Genomic DNA, 18,801 nt, shown 5'->3' with positions numbered 1-18,801 from the left:
AGAACTATTAATCTTGACAGTGATTTTGGCACTGTTGTCACTATCAGTTCATTTGAAGTCAGACCTGCACCTGGCTTCTGATTGCTGGCACCCATTAACAAATTTAAATCAATTAAACCTATTACTATGTTCTTCTCTGCAATGCACTTTAATTTTTATAGTTATGCATTATTAATGTAATCATCTCAGCAAGTCCTATATCATATAAAGAGAAAAAAATGGAAGTATTCAAGATACAGGAATTTAAGTAGATCAGAAGTTACTGTGCAGTATATTATTTTAGTATTAAAACAATTTAGCGGATATTCACTAACTTTTATAAAATTTACTCACTCTAGGAGAAACATGAGTACAGCTGACAGAAAATTAGCAGACAAAGCAAGTGCAAGGGGGGCAATCTATGTAAATAAATTATTCTATGTGAATAGATGGTCAGATTTTGTTACTGGATTTCTGTACTGAAACCAAAGTAGTCATCCCACAAAAGCAAGCATGAACAGTGCATATACAGAGGCTCAAGTTGTAATATCCTGTGTTTGACAACTGGTAAGTACATTGTCCAGAAAAAAAGTGAGGTTGATTGCTGCTGCAGTCCACCTAATGGACTCACTGCCTAAGCAAAAACCAGAATAGCTTTTAATTCAAAAGAAAATTTTCAAAATTAAACAAGTACTGAGTGTCATTCAGACAATAGTGATGGAATCCCAAAAACAGTATTTGAAAGTCCGCTCAGTGCTAAGGATTTTGTTCAAGAGTTCATGTTTTGAGAAGAAAGCTCATTGCAATAATTTGCTGGCAAGGACAAAACCTCCTACCTCTCTAAAACATGCTTCTGTTAAAATCAGCCATCTGATACAAGATTTCTTTATTTTTTTCCCCTTATTTACTTACAGGGGAATCTTCCAACTATTACAGACACTCAGCTTTTTCCACTATACTGAAGAGATGTTATTTTAGCTATATCCCTTACATAACCTGTCTTCAACTAATGATCACCTCTAAGTAATCCCATTCTAAAGGTAGAATTTTATATCCAATAGGGTAAGCAGGGCTGCAGAAAATTCAACTAAAGCATGTGATATTTTAATGAACCAGACATCAAATCATTCTTAAGATGGGTTTTCACTATCAGAATTAATTAGCTTTAGAGTTTTATGTGTCATTGCTGGTTAAACTTTGTGTTAATGGGCTTAAGTTCAACAAGTAAGATCTCTTTGGAAATGTCAATTCATGAAATACAGCTGTTTATCATACCTCTTGAGCAATAAGAAGGGCACACCATCTGATAGCTGTAGCACAGAAAGCAAATGCTATGTCATGCTTCACAGCATCAATTAACCACAGCAGAGGCTGTGACAGATCTGCTTATGGGCTGCACCACCTCCCAGGACTGGAATGCTCCGGGAGTTGCCTCAGCTGAAGCCTGTGCCTAAGAGCTCTGTAACAGGACCCAAATGGGGACAGCATTCCTGATGGCTCCCATCCTACTCACCAGTTTACAATCCTTGCTCTGCAGCAAGGCTGAAGAGCTACAATTTGGCACATTTGGGCTTACAGGATTTTGGCTAAATCTACCACCCCAGAGAGGCTGAGGACCCTCACCTTCCTTTAGAGGCACTGGGAAATGAGCATGATCAACATGAGCCATACAATGCTTACAGAGCACACACTGTTTTCTATCAGCTTGAAAGGCAGGCTGAGGCACATAAGACACTGTCCTGTATGACCTCTAGCTCCTGTAATTCATCACCACTACGGAACACAAAAAATGGTACTTTTAGAAAACGCATCAATGTTCGTAATTTTTCTGAGTCAGACTTAACACACCTTACCCAGTGTTGCCAACCCAACCCTACATTTTTATCTTAATTCTAGGATCTGTGATGGGTTTTAGAAAATCTCATAGAAAGACAAACTACAGGTATAGCAGTGAAAGCTCCTGTATCATCTTGTAGCCTGTAAGGACAGGTTTGTCAATATGTCCTAATTAACAGATGTCACACACAACTATTGAAGAAAAGTTAATCAAAATTCATAGTAAGAATTGTTTTAGAGGCAAAATCCAATAGCAGATGTCAACAGAATAAAAATCACTGCAGCCATAAGGCAAACCAATGTGCCCTGTCAGCTTCAAGCAGCAACTTTTTGAGACCTCTGACATTTGACTCAGTGTATCAGTATCTATTCTAAGTTTCTGCTGATATGTCTACAGCCCTTTGAAAATATTTTTTGCTTGCGATCTGCTTACCACTTGGGGGCAACTAATTGCACAAGTATTAGTTCCTGAAAGTTCATACTAAAAATCAGAAATTTTGGTTCAACAGATTAACCTTGAGTCTCATATGAGTCTCAGATAATTTCAAGAGATAATGCTAGATGAACAGAGGTTTAGACCACACAAATAGACAGACTAAAATATAATCATAAAAAATGAAAAAAAATTATGTCTCCAACATTCACTGAATTTCAAGGTCAATAATTCCATCATTGAGAAGACACCTACACAGCAAAGTACAACACAAAGTCAAAATTGTGCAAAACATATTATATGCAAGTGAAATATCCGAAAGCCTGGCTCACAGTTGCTCACATGGCTAGAAAAAAACACTGCTGAAACTAATGAAAGATCTCAGTAGAAAAGAACAGGATTTTTTTGTTGTTCTTTTGTGCAATATATATTCAAACCTCACTCCCCCTTCTAAATGTTTTTCCTTTGTTTTGATTTATTCAATAACATATTACCAAAGAAGGCCAGAAAGGTTAGATGCTATTTCACAACAGGAGGTGGAAAAAAAGAGCCTAATATTATCCCACTTCAACCCTCAAATCCTCAATATATATCCGATTTACTGTTTGAACCAGAATGTGCAGAGGAATATTATGCGCCAGTCTCGTTGCTCAGTGCAACTTTATGTGCACACACAAAGCACCTTCTGCTTTGGAAGGATAAAAAGAACCAGTAAGAAGGTTCATAATTACCACCAAGAGAACTGATTTTTTTTTCATCTCTTATATGCACATGGAAGCATATTTGAACATTGTTACCACAGGGAAGAAATGAAAAACTAAAAAGTCCACAGAGAGAGGAGAGAGGATATTGGACCTAGAGAGAAGAGGTGAACATCTTGACAAGGAGAGAGAAGGCAGGAAGAAGGAGGATGAACATTTTATGAGGTATGAGAAAAATAAAGAAGCAATTAAGAAGCGTTTGAAGATAAAAGAAGGATTAAAAATCACTGGAGACTGTGGAAGGACAATGCAATGCAGAAACAATAAAGAAGAAAATGGAGGGAAAAAATACAAATAATGTGAGAACACCAAGCAGCGAAAGACAGATGAAAGGCTAAGGCGAGAAAGCAATATGTGATGAGATAAGCAGAAACTATCACAAAAATTCACAACTGGCCCATGTTGACCAGGGAGAGAGAGAATTCAAAGTGTAGAATGGCAAGAGTAAACATTCATTCAGGTATATGAGGTGTCAACTGGGGCACCTCAAATGTGATTCTACAAGGGGTTATTACACCCTTCAAATTTTCAGGTACAGAACAATTTGACAAAGTGGTAGCACCCACACTGCTGATTACTGCTTAGAATAAAATTTTGCAACAACTATATTCTTGCAGCATTCTTGATATGTCTACTGATCCAGCTGTCAGTCTTGCTATAGCTACTTATCTATGATGTCACTCAACACTGGGAATGTTTCAAAGACATGTTAGCAAGGACACGATTCTGGTAATATTTTGGCTGTGCAGAGATATTCGTTATCCTTCACAGGGAGCTCTAAGTTTCTACTAAGCAAAGTCTTTATTTCCAGGGCTAGGCTCTGTTTTACATTGTTTTACTTAAGCATGAAACATACCAGAGTCTCTAGTAAAATTCCATTGCCTCATTACATTACAGTGTAATGTAATGTAAACTTGTCTATATATATACACACACATACACACACAAAGTTACTACACTTTATTAAAAGACTTCCTGATATAATAGGGAATAATTTTCATAAGAAAAATAACATTCTTTATCTATATCAATTTTTGTAGAAAACAAACACTTCTGATTCATCATTAAATGGCCCTAAAGGACAAACATTTTAAAGTTCAAAGAAGGAAACTCCTTTTCTACACCACTGGTCCCTGACTATTGTCTAATCCCATCAGCAATTTACCAATCAGTGAATCTGTTATAAGGTATTTCCCAGGTGAACTGTTACTGTCTGCGTATTCTGGGCACAACACACATTTTCTATTTTTATTATTTCTTTACATTTATAGATGTCAGGCATTCTGGAGCGGCCTTTTCTGTGGTGTAGAATCCTGCGCTACAGACAGAATCACAATCAAATCAATGTTATTGCAACAAACAGAAAATTGCTCCATGCTCACTAAACAGCCCTACAATGATCTACAGACCAAATAAAACACCAGGGGAACATAAACACTCCCATATCCTTTCCACTGATTTCACAAGAATACCTCAATAACTGCCTGCTCTAGCTCACCCTAACAAAAAGTACTGTCGTCTTTGTCAATGTTATCAAAAACAGCCTAGAGATTGTCCCTCTTAACTAAATCTAGAAAAATTAAAAGCTCTCAAATTGCAAAAAACAGGGATTATACTGAAACATGCTGGTTGCCAGAACAGCTCCCAAGCCACTGCTTTAGGCAGGCTTTGCTGAAGGGCAGTGGGAAATTGCTGCTTTTACCTAACACATCAGATCAGTGTGATTGCAAGGTGGCAGACACACATGACGGACCAGAGTAAGGTCAACCTGAAAAACAAACATCAGCTTTCAATATTCCACTCTAGGCAGATGAAAGATGCACAGTCCTTTTTATGGTGGTTATCAAAAAAAAAAACTGCTAAGCCAAACACTAAAATGAAAATGAGGATTCTAGTAGCAGTTTTGTTGCAGATTTCCCTACAGTACATCCAAGGTTGTCTAAGTTTCATACCCATTCAGAATAGTGGCCTGCCCTCTCTGGAAATTGGTAATACCACCTCCACATTTGCATAGCTCTATCAGTTTTATGTCTGTGCTGTCATAGGTATGTGCTATCACTGATTTGTGGATAGCTGAAGTCTTTCCTCACTGCACTGACATTTAGGGATGTGAATTCATATTTTATTATGGCTTCAAGCCACCTACATACCTCATTTTTTATCTACACATTGAGAATGCTGTACTGGGCTTTTTTGGCTTTAAGACACTTGCGTATTCTCTTATAGCAGCTTTGATATTCAGCTATTTTGTCTTTTGTGTGTTATACCTCATTAACATAGAATGCAGACGCCCTAGTGAATAATTAGCTAGGGTAGCATACTTGACTCCCATAGACACATTCTTAATTTGACATTTAAATTAATATCAGATTACTGTGGCTTCATTCAAAAGACACAAAAAAAAACCCAAAAAAAAAAAACAGCAATGGTAACCTACTCAAGAATATATTCGCTGGAAACAAAAAAAAAATCTGTCTGCTAGATATGCTATACAGAAGTGCCAAGTTATTTATGGAATTAATTTTACTGCACTTCTCAAGAAGAAACAGAACAAGGCTATGCCCAAAAATAAATCAAGAGGAGGGAAAACTGTTACAAGTCAGCAAGCAACTGTTATTTAAATCTTTTAAAATGTGGATGGCAATAGGTGATCCACTTTGCATGAAGAGCAGCTCTGCAGAAGGTATCCCAGGCTGATATAAGAAGCATTAAGGTGATTATGTCACTTAAATGAAGCATTCTTTAGCAAATTCACTTATGTACTGATAATGAATCACTTCCTACCTTAGGTGCACAGCTACAAGATTTATAACCTTTCTCAAACTATTTTAACCTGCTTATCATGGTCAAAAAGACCAACACTGTTTATCAGATACCTATTTCCAGCAATAAGTTAAAGGACATTTTAGATCTTATGCAGCATCCATGACATCAATATAGCTTTTTCTGATTTCTCTTCAGGAACCAAAAATCCAGATAAAAAGGCAAAGTTGAAATTGGTCATATGGCTAGGTGTTTAACTGGTACTTCTCTGCAGAATCATATTTCTACAGGTGAAGTCTAAAAAGTACAGTATATAAATTCCAGTTTATTAGCATGAACCAATAATTTCAATATTTGATAAAACCTATCAACTTTGTGAGGAATATGCCACACTAGATGAAGATTATCTGACTTCTTAGCCCACCAAAAAATTGAGTTATAAAGGTGTGATGAACGCTGGCTCTGCAAGTTTAAGTTGCCTATTTTTTTGTGACCGTTCCCAGACTTTGAATTGACAGGACAGAAAACCCAACTTTAATGTCTGGACTCAAACCACAATGACTACATGACATAAACAACTGATCTTCTCTAAGCTCAAACAATTCTGACAGTTCAACTTGTGCAGTTGCATTACAATAGATAAGGTATCACCCTATCAGTAATGCTGTCACTTTATCAGGTATTTTATCTGGCACAAAAACCATGAAGCCAGAATAAAATTCAGTCATACTTTCTGACTTATGCAAAAGGAATGCAACTGCTTGAATAAAGCTGCCACTGAAGGGTTTGAGATACAAAGAAGCAGGCATATTACTTGCCTTGCAAACTTCCTGATTTTCTTCCCATCATCCTATCACAGCTATTTCTTTGGTCTTGCTTGCAGGCCTCAGCAAGAAAACAGTTGTTCACTGTACAGGGTTGACTGGGGAAAGCTCGAAAATAGGAGAAGTCTGAAAAAGCAGAGGCTCTCTGGTTATAAAATATGAAGAACTTCCCTCTTTGACAGAGGGACTGTTTTTGTACAAACACTGTTAACTGTTTCATCGAATGGCACTGCCAGTCTTGTATTTGTTCAGCTCCAGCACCTGTTTTGGTGCCCCAAGCACCCAAAGGCACAGCGTGCCATGGGATCACGCTCTGTCTTAGCTAAAAGACCTTTATCCCCTTTGCAGAACTGTTGGCCACAGGCTTCCCAGCTCCCCACAGATTTCAAAAATACTCCTAAAATGCTAACGAAGGTTGGTGCTATCTGAAAGCTCAGGTAAGGCAGAAAACAGGAGGGGGAGCTCTCACTGCACCACATAGGAGGAGAAACTGGTCTGGAATTGTTCTTCTACCAAACAGGGAGAGTCCAGGCAACATCGTTTCTGCCTCCCAGTGCCATGCTTTGGCAGCCTCGTGCTGGTGGGAAGGGTGCATCACTCTTCCAGCTAGATCCTTCTCTTTAAAGCATTTCCCATTTTCTAAACCGACAGTTTTAAATTTATTGGTTTTAATCTAATATTTTAATTTATTTTCTTTACCAGGAGCAAGAAAATAATCATATTCTGTCATGTAAAAGGCTGCACTTCTACCCCTTGCTTTTGTCTGACTGCTGAGCTAGACCTGCACATATTTTTAATCTAAAACCCCCACAACTTTGGTTCCCTCAGTAACTCAGCTATGCTGCATGCATGTATTAACACACCAGCACTTGGCGGCACTGAGAAGCATGCAGCACTACTAAGAGTACAAGTGTGGAAGAATCATAGTTGCTTTGGTAACCATCACTTGGAATTTTCCTGATTTCTTTTTTTTCCTTCTTGCCTTTAAATACTCAGCCATAATTCCACATGTGTCTGCACTGATAGTCATAAGATTTAAGTAAAGCATAGCTTACCCAATGCTAAAACCTGACAACTGCAATGTTTTTTGTTTTAAGCACATTCCCATATATATTTTTAATTATACTCATGCAGTTCTTTTGCCAGAATGAAAAAAAACCCACAAACGTAAAGATGGCTTCTGATCTGATGGTGTTCCTAGGGAGGGCAACATAGAAATATTAATAAAAAATATACAAAAACAAAATCAGCCATGACTCCAGAGCTGCTTTGGTACTCTCTTAACACTTCCCCTCACATGACAGAGATGAAGCACAGGGAGCACCCATGGTGCTGCCTCCAAGGGGCTCTCCATGTCAGTCCAAATAGCAGCGCTTATCACACATGCAACAACCATTTATTCCTGATCCTAACAGTGTGCATTAGAAGTTTTGCCAATACACTCACTGCTAAATAAAAACACTATCTGCAACCTTTAAAGGAATACAGGCTCTTTTTTATTTTATAATGATTCATACATTCAATTTTAATAATTACCTATTTTAAAAATTATTTTAAAATTTTGATGTGAAATTAATCAAGGATCTATTTCTACCAATGCTCCCTTTTTCTACAGAACATCATTATTCCACTACTGAAAATTTTATTTCAATATACAGGGCAATTAAAAAAAGCTAATACAAAGAATGAAGACAGCAAAACCAACACAAAGGCTTGTATAGACTCAACATGAAAGTACTATTTTCAAAAAATATGAACTAAAGCTACTATCAGAAAATTAAACATTTTCACAAATTTATGCCTCCAAAAGAGATTTCTTAGCAAGGGATAAAATCACACAATGATTTTCCAATACAATATTTCATTTGCAACAAAAATGAAACTGGATCTTCTCTTAAAGAAATATTAAGAGCCAAGAGCCTGTTAAGGGGCAGGGTGAAGGGAAGGCCGAAGTGACAAGAACTGAGTAAGAGGAGCCCTCCAGTATGCTGCTGGTACTGTAACTGGAAATACAGGGAGATGCCAGACTCCTCCAGACCTGCCTCCCTGCTTAGCCAGCAGTTCCTAGGCACAAACAAGCCACGAGGAAACAAAGCTCCACATCATCTACTGTAGTTTTAAGGTTTGCACTAACTTTTAAAAACCAAGTTCAGCTACTGTGGATTTACAGAAAGTACAACTTGGGTTTGTGAACAGGATGGAAGAAATCACTTGTCTTGTGACCGTATATGCAAATATTAATCCTTTCCCGCCACCAAGTATGTGCACCAAATATCACATAGGGCACATGTGACTAGAAGGTACACCATTTCCTCTGGACCTACAAGTCACCTATAAAATGACAGAAACAAAAAGAAACCACCTTGAATCTTAACTGGGTGACATTCACTAGCATCCCTGTGAAAAGACTAAGTGGAAATCAATGTCCTGTAACTGGGGCCACTTTCAGGCAGAGCAGCAAGCAGCCTGAGGAGATAAAACTAGGATCCTCACAGTTCATCCACAGGGTCAGCCTTGTAGATGAAAATAGAGGATCTAGAAGCAGATCCAAATCACCTACATGCATTCAAAAAAGTGTATCAAACCTTCTTAAACTCTAACGATTACACTACCTCTGAAACACTGCAACTACTAAACTAACTCAGAACCCAGGTCCTACCCCTAAAGAAGGAATTTCTTTTAAACTCTCCCCATTTTACTTATCTCTCCTTATAAAGTAAAATAAAATTAAAAAAAAAAAAAGAAGATGCCTGACAAGCAGAACCAAATGCTCATGGTTCAAGTCTTGCTATTACAGTAAGACATATCAAAACAGATTAAAAAGGCTAATGCTGAATTATGCAGAAATAAGTAATACAGAATTACAGTAGGAAAACCAAGTAGTCTGTCAAACTTCCTGTAGAGAACTTAGAAGTATCTGGGGCATTTGCCAGATAATTCTGTGAAAATAAATTATCTACCATCCTAATATTTTTAGGATTCTCTATGTCAGTTATATAGAGAGAATGCTTCCACATAAATTTTCATTCACTGAAAAATACCATTAAGATGGTCAAAGCTGTATACAAATTCAGAATAAATGTGGTGAATAATTTTGGATTAACAAAGAACTGAATGCTGAAAGGGATGCCATGATTCATCTGTTACATTTTACATTTTTGGGTTGATTTCCCAGCAGCCACTCACAAAACTGGAAAAGGAGATGCAGGTCTGCATTATAATTTAAAGTCTGTAATAACAGAACACACAGTTTCAAATCTAGTGTTTCAACACCTCTACATGAAGCATTTAGGGACTTCTTCACTTCCTCTTCTCCATACTAAAAATCAAAATGCAAACAGAGTGAAGGCAAATTACAGGAAGCACATGAAGGCAAAATTAATAGGTAGAGCACAACAAATAGAAACAAACCAGCACAATTTCTGTTTATCTGATGCCAAGGACTGTAGCTGTAGCTCCAGAGAGAGCTCTGTACATGGAAGGCCATGGGAAGCAATAACCAAGTCCTCCTGGTACCCCTGACCACACCCTTCCGATCTCAATCCTGCAGCTCCCACTGCAGGAACCACTGTTCCTGTCACCTTCTGGTTCCAGCCAAACCCCACTTGTTTTCCTCTCAGCTCCTTTTCCTTACTTACAAATCAGCTGCCAGAGGTTTCCATTTGAATCACGTTTTGCATACAGGTACATTTTGTGTGACAGCCTTGCCCACAGCATTGGCTGCAGCCAGTCAGGTTATCCTTTACAGACTGCATTAGGTTTCTTTAACAAAACAACACACTGGCATTCTTAGGGAGTTTTATCAGAACTACTCCCCAGATGTCCAGATATATCAAGCCTCATGAATAGGAACAATTCATACAGCTGCACGATACAGAGTAACTCAAGAGCAGTAATAAATCTGGTGCACCACATTTTCCTTATATAGTCCAAACAAAGCCAGGTTCCTACAGAGTTCCTCTGCTGATTGCTATAGGAGCAAAGCTGCTGCATAAATTAGCACGTTAAGTAAATCAGCTGAAGCCAATCTGATTATTTAATCTCAGCATGGAGTTCCAGGATGTGCATTTACATACATAAGGTAACTATCTTCAGGACTTGGTTTTAATAACTAAGCCATTTAATTTTTGGTATTAAAATAGAAATCATATTGCTATATTACCAAACTTTCTTCACACTTGTATAGGTGCCTTAGATAACAGCTGCTGTTTTACTGGACATTGAGCATGCTATCACTTAATTCCAGAGGAAAGAAGTATCCTCTCATTTGTTAAAACAAAACAGAGCTGCCAAACCAAGTTTATCAATTACCTGTCAAATTATAGTACACTTCAGAAATCTACTCCTGAATCCTCAATTATCTCTTCCTACACAATTATCTGCAAGCTGTTGGTAGAATTCAATTAATGAATTTAATTAATCTAGTATTTTTTCTGATTCCCATGCTAACTGAGATAATGCACCTGCCTGCAGACACAGGAACCTGCATGCTGCAGCTGTACCAGGGCCACCTCAGTCTCTGAGCATCAGCAGCTGTCACTTTCCAAGAGCAGAAAAACCAGCATAGGATTAATGCAGTTTCCAAATATTCACATTGGCAACTACTCTAGAGCCCCAGAACGCAAACACAGACCTGAAATGGATCTCTGCTAGTTAAAGAGAACACAGAAGAATATTTTGGGCTATAGATTACACCCCTGCAATTCAGTAAATCATATCTTATTTTATAGTTAATGGGAATAACAGAGAGCAAGTTTTGTCTCTAATTACTCCCCAACACTTAATCCTGCCATAGAAATATTTTTTCTAACATTCAGCTGTTAGGCAACAACGTAGTGAAGAATCTCTGCACATCAAAGTAGTAACGTCTTGCTTGGATACTTATATCTAGACATTAGTTTTATATCTGAACCATTCTTTATTATGGTAAAAATGTATTAATTGACCAATTATTACATTTCATATACTTGTATGAATTATATTATCACACGTACATATTACTTGAAACACAATAATCTGATTATTCTGGTTAACTACATACATGCTCAGAAATTATGTTACTGATCTCTCCTGTCTCCAGGCCAACAAACAAATGTTACATCAAGCAACAACTTCATTTCTCCATGTAAGAAGCTCCCCACCCAGCAAAAGAGTACCACAGAAGGAATCAGCAAGATCTTTCTATAAATTTGTACAGAGATGACCTTTACAAAATAAACGTAGAAATATCAAATTCATGGTCTGCCCTTTTTCCATGATCCATATACCAATAAGGAAAGGATAAAACATTTCCCAGTTCTCCATTTGAGAATGGCCTTTGAATGTTTCAAGTCAGGCAACAGAAGCAACATCTCTGATCAAAGTAAACATGGGATTCCCTCCACAGCCCTTCACTCTCACTTCTCAGAACCTCTCACACCAGAAGAGAAAAGCAATTTGTATTTGGTGAACAGGGGGCAGGAAGCTGAGACACTAATTTTCAAATGTTGGCCAACACAGATCCCAGGACACTGCTCAGAAACTCCGAGAGACAGGAACAACCTTAGGTACAATTTGTGTTCCCATATCTGTGTTAAGGCAGCAAATGCAGAGGCACCTGTAAGTTCTATCCACCTTCCCTTCTACAGACTAATAAGGAGGACTGTAGTTAAAACTCTGTAGTCTAAATGCAATTTCTTCCATCTACGTGCATATATAAATTCCTCCATAAAAGACATTACTTGAACCATATCTGAAGAGCCCTTTGTGGGCCCTGTGAACAAACAAAACAACTTTTTTTCCACAAGAGTTTAAATAAACATAAAATAAAAGTAAATTTAGTTGGCAGTCATTTCAATGAGCAAACAGGATGGTAAGCATATTAGCAAAATAGGTCACCAGAATCAGGAAATTAGAAAAAAAAAAAAAAGCAAAGCTTTGAAAGCCAAAATTAAAATTAAATGAAAAACACAAGTATACATTTTAATTTATAGTAGTTTCTCATTTGTGGTCAAAACAGCAGCAGACACTAGAAACTATTTATCTAATCTTAAAAATTAATTAATAATATGTCAACCCTACCCATATCGCCAGCCCCCAGAAAAATCACATGAAAGCAAAAACTACAAGGCAAATTTATTTACTATGTCAACAACGAGTTAAGAACGTTTTCATAAGAATGGTCCAAAGCCCACTAAAGTCCAAAGAATTAGTCCCACCTCGTCTTAGCTTTTATTCTTGAAGATGCTTGTGGGAATGCCTCAATTATTTTGACTGAATTGCCTTAATTTAAAGACAATTTCTTTTAGAAGTACAGATCTAGCAGCTGGAAAACACAGCCTAGTGGGTTTTGAAGGACAAGCTAATATCTTTTCTGCCCAGCTAGGGCTATCAAACTTACATCAAGGAAAAAAAAAATACCTGCAACTATTCCAATGCAGTTCTTTAGCATTTAAAATAATTTATACTATGGAATTTGACTGACCCAACTTAGAATAAATTGGCCCTGCATCTGAGGATTAGCTATCAACTTCAAGGATTAAATATAAAGGAAAATAAAATCTATTTTTTGCTACATGACAGGTAACTAACCTACTGGGATAAAACCCAGTGAAATACGACCTTTGAGCCATTAAAATTAATGACTGAAGCAGACAAAAAAATCTTCTGAAAGGTGCAATTTTTGTAGTCATGTTTCAGTTCAGAACCAAAGCTCATTTACCCTCTCAGCTAAAGGTACATTTTCATTTTTTTGCTAAGACAGTCCTGACAAATTAAAGAAAAAAGTCTTATATCATTAGAGAAACTGGGAGGGTGAAAAAAGCAAAAACACATAAAATATATTTTAGTTGGCTCACATGACAGTATGCTATTGAACTTTGCTTCAATACTGTGTTTAATAGCAACTGGATTATATTCATGTATATGGGATATAGTCACATTTTATTTCTAAATACTCCCTATTATCTTTGGTATGTGTTTTATTATTTTATTTTAAACTGAAATCTGAGCATCTAAGTGTCTTGAAGGACTGACAAATCTCTTAGTTAAGCCCTTTATTAGATATAAAATATTCTCTAAATGATTAATCCTATAAACACACATCTTTCTCCAGCCAAAAATTCTCCTGCTTGAATGATCTTCACCAAACACTGCCACAAAACACTAACAACTTGGCACTTTCGCTAATGAGAGCATTACTAATAAAAATATAAATCTATAGGGAAATCTTCAGCCAAATGACGAAAACAGCCCACTTCTATGTGGCATACATAAAATAAACTGAATAGCTATCCAGCTCACAAAGACTTCAAAGAATCATCCATCCTGGATTACAAATTTGAGTCTCAAGGATGAGGGGTTATGTAGTTAAGGAATAGGAGTATACTGTTATTTTTAAAATGTTCAGCGGTACCGGCATATGCACAGACGTGAGGCTGCAAACACCAATTTCAATTAATTGTACATTCTGTGTTAAGACTGGTTTTGATCAATTACATCTTTGACAACCGGAAGGAACTGACTGAACTGACTATTTCAGCTGAAATAGTCTACCCAGAGTACCTACTTTAGGATGCATTCATTTAACATGGAACATGATAGTACAGAGTTCCAGATAATTCTGACTTAGCAGTCCCACTACTAAATCCCTGCTAAAAATCAATCAAATGAGCTGGTAGTGGTTTGGCTGAGGAACTCTAGAATTTTTAATTAAATTTTTAATTTTTATTTAAAGCATGAGAGAAGAGTGCTCCATGCATCTGAGGAAAACTTCCTTTGGTTACAACTCTCTTGGCTAACCAGAGGAATTCCTCTGTCTGCAAAGCCTATCCACACCTATTCCTTTCCCTGCAGTCCCAGGCCATCATCTCCACCCACTGAATGGGAGAAGGAGGATAGAAACACCCTGAGAAACAGGAGGGGTGAGACAATGCTGAGGAGTAGGTAGGATAAGGGATAACAGAAATACACCGTGAAATCTGTTATAGCTAAGCCATTATTACCTGGACACTCCTCAGACACAAGACAGATTTTTGGCAAGAAATTCTCATGAATGGGCACGCATCCTGCATCTCACGCATGGGGTGGACATCCCATTCTCAAACAGCAGCACCCAGCTGGGAACTGCTGTTTGAGAGGCACAGGTTTCAAAATAGCCAGGCAGCATCTCTGCTGACTGGACCACAATTTTTCATCTCTGAAAATCCACATTGAGTAAAAGGGATCAGTCCATACATGCTCAAAGACTTCCTAAGAGGTGGCAACTGAATTCCCCAAGCACCTCAAACATACATCCTGGCTCCAACTGTACGTTTCTGCAGCAGTCCTGCAGCTGCTCTCAGTAACTCCACAAGAGCACTCTGCAGCCCTGCTGCCCTTAGTACAGTGACAGTGGTAAGAAGAAAGCCCTTGCTGCTGTCTGAGGCCAAACCATGCTCAGACAAATAAATTAAACACTTCCCACAGTTCAAGATTTACACACACAAATAACCTTGCATAAACTGAAGCAAGTCTTTGGACTTCAACAGGGTTGTAACAACCTGCATCAACTAAGAAGATACCCCATAAAGAGAGTCCACAAAGATTTATTTTTAAATAGAATTCTTCAATTATTTTGGAGGAGAGGATGGAGTTTAAGTGTCAAAAGTCAATAGATTAGATGGAAAGTTTTTATGCACATCGTTCTGATTTTACATTGTCTTGCCTCCCTTCTCTAACTGGCATAACATACTTTCAGTAATAACATCTGAAAAGCTGCTGGATGTCTCAAAAGAAGAGCCAGGGTTTTATAAAAGAAAGGGACCAGGAGAAAAATGTTATCACTAAGGAAACACATTTAGCATAAATGTCCATCATGTCACAAAATAATCAGACTTAAATATTTAATGTAATTTGCAATATGAAGAACAATATCCTACTCTTAATTTCATGAGTATTAATCCCATCATATTTTCATTTGTTACCTTCTCAAGCATTGTCTGATATTCCTGAAGCATTGCACATCACTTGTTTACATCCCCTTAGATAATACCTCCTTTCTTTTTTTGACATGACATGAAAGCTCTGAACCTCCAAGGCAACTTCTAATTTTATCTAAACCTTTACACAAACTGAATTCTAACTTTCTTCCAAAAGCTCTGGTAAAGCAACAAAACAATCATCAAGAACACGGAGCTTTAAAAAAACAGCATAGAAAACACCAAAAAAATCAAGTAATAAAGCCTTAGTTTCCTATAACATTCACAAAGAAAAACGTCACATACCAAGACTTTCCCAAATGACCAGATGAAATTGTGCAGCTGCTAATTGGACCTTTGCCTCTAACTTTGAGTCAAAACCCAAACAAAACCAGAGAGCCATAGACTGAAGCAGGGGAGGAGATCTGCGCTCTGCCAGAAGACAAACAGAACAGAGGGAATGAACAAACACATAACAATCACAGAGAACTTCAAAATCTACTGGTGAAAGCAAACATGAATACAAGCCCAGCAGGAGCTCACACATTTTCTGGCTCACTCTACTGAACAGGATGCTTGAAGCTGCCCTCTAACACGCAAGTCCCAGGCCAGCAAAGCTGGGTCAGTGATGACAGTGAAGCTCAGGCTGCACTGCTGGGCGCAGAGGGGGCACCTCTCCACACGTCTAGATGATCTGGCTGGGAGTGCTAAGTTAGGGCCAATTCTTGTGCTCATTTCCATAACAAAAGGAAGAATCAAAAACAAGGATCTAGAAGGGGGGGGGGGGGGGGGGGAATCCATCCAAGTAAACTAACCCCCAAACCAAACAAGAAACCTCTACAGAAGCACCAAAAAATCCCCGAAGTAATCACCTTGTTTGCCTGTTCAGTAAGACAACAGAAGTCAGCTACTAGTTGCAGAAGTCTCAAGTAAATAAAACACGCTGTAATTCTGGAAACTTAAATGGAAAATAAGATGATTAGTAAATAATTTTTAGACAATTTACTAATGATGTAGCAGCAATAGCTGTTTTCCCTCAAATACAATTAAGTGAATGAGAAACCTACAAGAGAACTTGTAACCATTTTGCAAGCTTTATAAGACTTGCTTGTCCTAGAAGACGTCTGAATGATCTCACAGCAATTCATTCTTTTTTTGTAGAATGTCATCTTAAACTAAAGTGTCAGTAGAATAGCTGTAGGACAGATTGATAAAAAACGGCAACAAGTTTTCAAGGCCAGATGGTTTTCACCCAAGAGATTTGAAGGACTTCTTATGTGAAATTGCCAAAGTATTGTCATAAACATTCTGCAATAACCCATTTGTACAATGATTTAAATCATCTTCAGTGCTGGAAATTACAGTAAAGAATAGCATCATTAGATTAATGACTATCCATGATATATAGGAGAAGAGCCAATATAGATTAAGCAAGAGAACTGATGAACAAAAATATTAAAAACTCTTTGAAGGAATTAGCTAACACGCAAACAAAAGACGATCTCATGGGTTTACAAAATGCCTTTGATAGGGAAGCAGGACAGCAGTCAAAAAACCAGCAAGGTTCCACATTAAAAGCTATGAAAAACATGACCATCTTGAAACTGAGGAAAGATCAACTTAGAGATATGTGCTTAATGAAAAACGGAATATGAATGAAAAGCATCTTTAGTAACTGAGAAATTCCCAAAAATCTAAACTATGGAGAGCTACAGAAAAAACTCTCACAGTACTGAGAAACTGGGCAATAAAATGTAGGTGAAATTCAAGAACCAAAATAAGGCACATAACTAAGACTTGCTTTGGCTGTCAAAAGCAATAATAGACTCTAAACTTGCTATTACCATTTCAAAACTGTAATGTAGATCCATTATCAAATGTATCAGTTCATAAAAAAAAAAAAAAAAAAAAAGAAAAAAAAAAAGCCCAAAAACACCACTTAAACAACTACAAGAAACCCCACACAACCAAAGCCACCCCACAGACATTTCTCAGTCTGATGGCTTTCCAAAGGACAACAGAATATTGGGAAGAATTACAATGAACTCTTCAGCAAGTAATTCTACATACATATATATATATATATATATACCACATGCTCACAGTTTGAATACCGCATGGAATTCTGGTTTCTAACTTTCATTGCAGAAGTCTGAGACAAGAAATAGAAAGGGAGACAACAAATTAATGGAAAAGATTTCTGTATTAGAGTAATATAAAGCAGAACTATTCAGTTTGAGCATGAGAGAGAATACAGAAGTGCTACATTTCTGTACAATCATAAATCACATAGAAAGGTAAACATAAAATAATATTCCCTAATTCTAATGAGATATGAAGTGTCAAATAAAACTAAATTAGTAAACAGAAGTTTGAGGATAAAAAAAGGAAAAGTAATTTCTTTCCAGACAAAAGAAATGCAGTGACACACATTGCAGCATATGTTAAAAGTCTAAAATGGGTCCAAAAACGTTTTAGGCAAGCTCACTGCTTAAAATTCAACGTCCAATAACGTTCACACATTACTTCAATTCAAGAAGCCTGTAAACTGAGGAGAAGCTAGAAGAGTATACAATATAAGCATACATGGGATTGCTGTGGTCACGCATCTCTTCCTTGCACTGGCTTGACTGAACACCATCACCTACAGAGTGAATATTATGCAAATGCATCCTAGGTATCACACTGCTCAATCCCTCCTGTAATATTGGTTGAAACAGGTTACTTGTTAAAAAATGAACCCATTTCACACTGAGAGATAAGTTAGCCAGCCACTTTGAAACACAAAGACATGCAAGATATGAAAAATCATGCTCTCTTCAGTGCTCTGGCTTACATGTCTCTGCATGTTCATAAAGATGGGAACCCGCTGAAACAAACTTAGTTAATGACCATGAGGACATCCACAGGTCTAGAAAACAGGAAACATAAAAAGAGAAAAGTGAACAGATGTAGTCCATGAATATACACAAACTTCAACAAGTTTTTCAAATGTGGGGACACAGTGGACATATGGCCAGGTCTCTAGCCATCCCTATTTCTCTGGATTTAAATCAGTGATGGCTAAGATTATACAGTTTTCAGAAATACAGTTCTCAACATTTGGCATCCAACACCAAAAGAGCTGAAAGAAGAGAGAGGCAGTACAGCCTCAGACATAAATATACACTCAAATAAATTATAAAGGGAGAGGGACAGGATTAACAACTTTAATATATATCAACATTTCCACTCTGTCTACATTTACTATGCTGTCAAGTTATCTTATT

General features: G+C 37.4%; 1 protein-coding gene across 4 annotated transcripts in view; it reads right to left on the bottom strand.

Moving 5' to 3' along the window:
- The window catches only part of NAV3 (neuron navigator 3), a 515,975-nt gene that overhangs the window by 434,087 nt on the left and 63,087 nt on the right, over positions 1-18,801 (bottom strand). Inside the window, exon 2 of one of the 4 annotated variants that reach the window (XM_068190278.1) lies at positions 4,712-4,777. The exons of the other annotated variants lie outside the window; for them this stretch is intronic. The gene's annotated coding sequence lies outside the window, so the exon portion shown is untranslated. The remainder of the gene's footprint in view (positions 1-4,711; positions 4,778-18,801) is intronic. 4 annotated transcript variants of the gene reach the window in all.

The sequence above is a fragment of the Anomalospiza imberbis genome, chromosome 5 (assembly GCF_031753505.1).
Source record: "Anomalospiza imberbis isolate Cuckoo-Finch-1a 21T00152 chromosome 5, ASM3175350v1, whole genome shotgun sequence".
NCBI classification, from domain to species: Eukaryota; Metazoa; Chordata; class Aves; order Passeriformes; family Viduidae; genus Anomalospiza; species Anomalospiza imberbis.
This window is presented reverse-complemented; position numbering and strand designations above follow the sequence as displayed.